Source organism: Amblyomma mixtum, chromosome 2 (genome assembly GCF_055824585.1).
Source record: "Amblyomma mixtum isolate Tamu chromosome 2, ASM5582458v1, whole genome shotgun sequence".
Lineage (NCBI taxonomy): Eukaryota > Metazoa > Arthropoda > Arachnida > Ixodida > Ixodidae > Amblyomma > Amblyomma mixtum.
Window position 1 is genome coordinate 12,749,975 of NC_143013.1, and position 2,984 is coordinate 12,752,958.

Below are 2,984 nucleotides of genomic sequence, written 5' to 3' on the forward strand. Positions count from 1 at the left end.
CCGAAGCGCGAGCACGCCAGCAACCGCGCTGGCCACAAACAACACAGAACAGCCGCCGACACACCATGCCGTTGCGTTTCGTTTGGGTTCGGCACCGCTAATGGGAGTTGAGCCGTTCCCGTGCAGCGGATGTCCCCCCATAAACCACCAGGGGGTCCCCTTGTTGACGCCGCTCCCTGCTTTCGGGGTGCCGGGGCCGCCACGCCGACGCCTCTCCGAAGTCCTGTCTATTGACAGTTTCCAGATGTCTGGAGATTCTTTGTAGACCGGCGTTACGCGTCTTTAACACATATGGCACCAAGGGGCCGTCCCGATGCTTCGGCGCTTTAGCGGAAGGAGTCGAGCGTAACACCTCCGCACCAACTGTGTTGCATGGTTTTCCTAGCGTGCAACACAACACACCAGAATAGCTCGACAAGCCCGAGCCCCGGCGGCCGGGAGCTCCCGATGGCCTTCCGCGCCGCGTGCAAAGTCAAAGCCTTCTCCCACTTATCTACCATACCGCAAAAGCAAAGAGAGAGAGACAGAGAAAGAAAAAAAAAAAACTTGACCCCTCGCCCGTACACACAGAGATCCCGCTGGCGATTAGCCGGCACCCACAAGCCTTGACATGGCGTCGGCGTTGGCATTTTGGATCCCTTTTTTGTGTTCTATTGTGAGGTTGTACTTTTGCAGAGCCAACGACCATCGAGTGAGCTTAGCACCATGTGGACTGCAAAGGGTGAGGTAGCGAAGAGGGTTATGGTCGGTGATCACTCGCACCTTAGTGCCGAACACCCACTCCTCGAGTTTCTCTAGTGCCCAAATGATGGCATAAGCCTCCTTTTCAATGGTGGCCCAACGGGCCTGGGCCGGACTCAGTTTCCTGCTCAGGAAGGCTACGGGGCACTCCCTACCCTCCTCGTCGAGTTGCGCTAGACACGCGCCGACGGCGAAGTCGGACGCGTCTGTGGCGAGGACATATTCTCGCGTGGGATCTGGTGCGCGTAGCGCTGTCGCAGACTTTAGCCTAGCCTTGACCTCGTCGAATGCCCTTTGGGCCTAGCTTTGCAAGGAGCTCCTGAGTCAATTTAGCTGTGAAATTTGTGCTCTGATCGCAGCAGATCGTCTCTGGGACACCTAGTTGCGCAAATATCTGTAGTAACCCGTCGCAAGTAGCCCCCGCAGTCAAGGCCTTCAAACTTATTACTTTTAGCCACCCTGAATGGACGTCCACTGCACATAAAGCATAACGGTGTCCTCTAGCGGAAGGCGGCTCGAGCGGGCCTACAGAGTCCATGTTTACCACTTGGAATGCGACGCCCGGTCTAGCTAAAGGTGAGATCGGCACGCGGTCCTGTGTTCGCATAGGGGCTCTCATCTGACAATCATGGCACGTGCGGCAGTGCTGCTTCACATCGCGGGCTACCCCTGGCCAGTAGAATGACGCCTTAATGCGCTGTAGAGTTTTCCGCTCGCCAAGGTGTCCTGCCCATGCGGAATCATGGGCCATTTCTAGGACTTCCTTGCGGCGTTCTGATGGCAGAAAGAGCTGGCAGCACTCGTGCCCGGCGACGTGCTCTCGGTGATAAAGCAGCTCGTCGCGCATGAGCATGCCGTGCGTGCCCTCCTTCGCCTGTGCCCATGCTTCTCTCAGCGTTTCGTCCATCCGTTGCGCCTCGCGGAATGTCTGCCGCGTCGTTTGCGCTGCCTCTTGCGAGGTGCTCTCGACGGTCACCTCGCATGCGCGCACTACTTCCTCGCTCTCGTTCTCGCACGATTCCTGCCCTGGGTCTAAGTTCTCATCCTCGCCTTCAGGCTCGCCGATAGGTGGTGCTGCCACTCTGTCCTCCAAGAGCTGCTCATAATCATTAGGGGTTATCAGCGCGTCTATGCCCTTTGCCAACTTGTCGGTGATTGCACACAGTATGCCCTTCTCCGAGGGGTAAAATGAGCCACCTGGAGCGCCCTCCCCAGTCGACATCGGCACGTATGCCAGCTCGGCAACTACTTGCTCCCCAAACGCGCCTGTCAGTTTGATAGTCGACCCTGCGCTGTCGTACCTTGGGCATAGTGATTTGCGAATGACGGTCACGTCCGCCCCAGAGTCTATTCGCGCGTCGAATGTTTGACCTGCACTCTTTATCGTAACTGTGCTGGCCCCGCCGACTTCTGTTACTCGCACTGGCGCGTCCCCCGCCTCAAGTGGTGCGGCTACCCGAGCAACGACCTCTCTGTTTTCGCTACGATTTTTCTTTGCCGCCTCCCTCGCTGATAATGCTCCCTGCGGGCATTCCTTTGCCACGTGCCCGTAGCTGTGGCAATTAAAACATTGTTTCCTGCGCCGCGAATGTGGGCTAGTGTTTTCTGAAGGCCGCGCTGTCGGTATCCCTTCAGCTTTCTGCTTCTCGTTCGCACTTGATGTCCTTCCCGCTGTTACTCTGCACCTGACACTCTCCTCGAATGCCTGTGCTATCGTAGCAACATCTTCGGGCTTAAGGAATCCTCGCTTTTGGCTTTGATTTAGCACAATGTGTGCTCTCGCGTCTGCGCTGAGACAATCCTTCAGACGGTCTGAGACTACCAACTGTTTAATTTTCTCCAACGAGTTTGCTTCACTGCTTTCGACATAGTACTCCCAATAATTCTCTAATCTGACCGCGAATTGCTCCCACGACTCTTCCGGTCTCCTGCTGGATGATTGGAAAAGGCGTTTGTACTCCGCAGCTGATAATCTGAGTCCTTGCAAAATTTTGCGTTTTAGAATGGCATATTCTCGCCTTTCATCTGAAGACAGACGTGTAAGGAGTCCCCGCGCCCTCTCACTGAGTCGCGGCAACACAAGTCCGGCCCACCACTCTGTTGGTACATCGTAGGATTCCAAGGTTGCCTCGATGTCTTCAAACCAACCCGGCACTAGTGCTTCTTGAGTAGGCATTGTCGCGAGTACCCCCTTCAACAGGCTAGCAAATTTTAGTTTCCGGTCCTCCTCCAACCGCGTACCC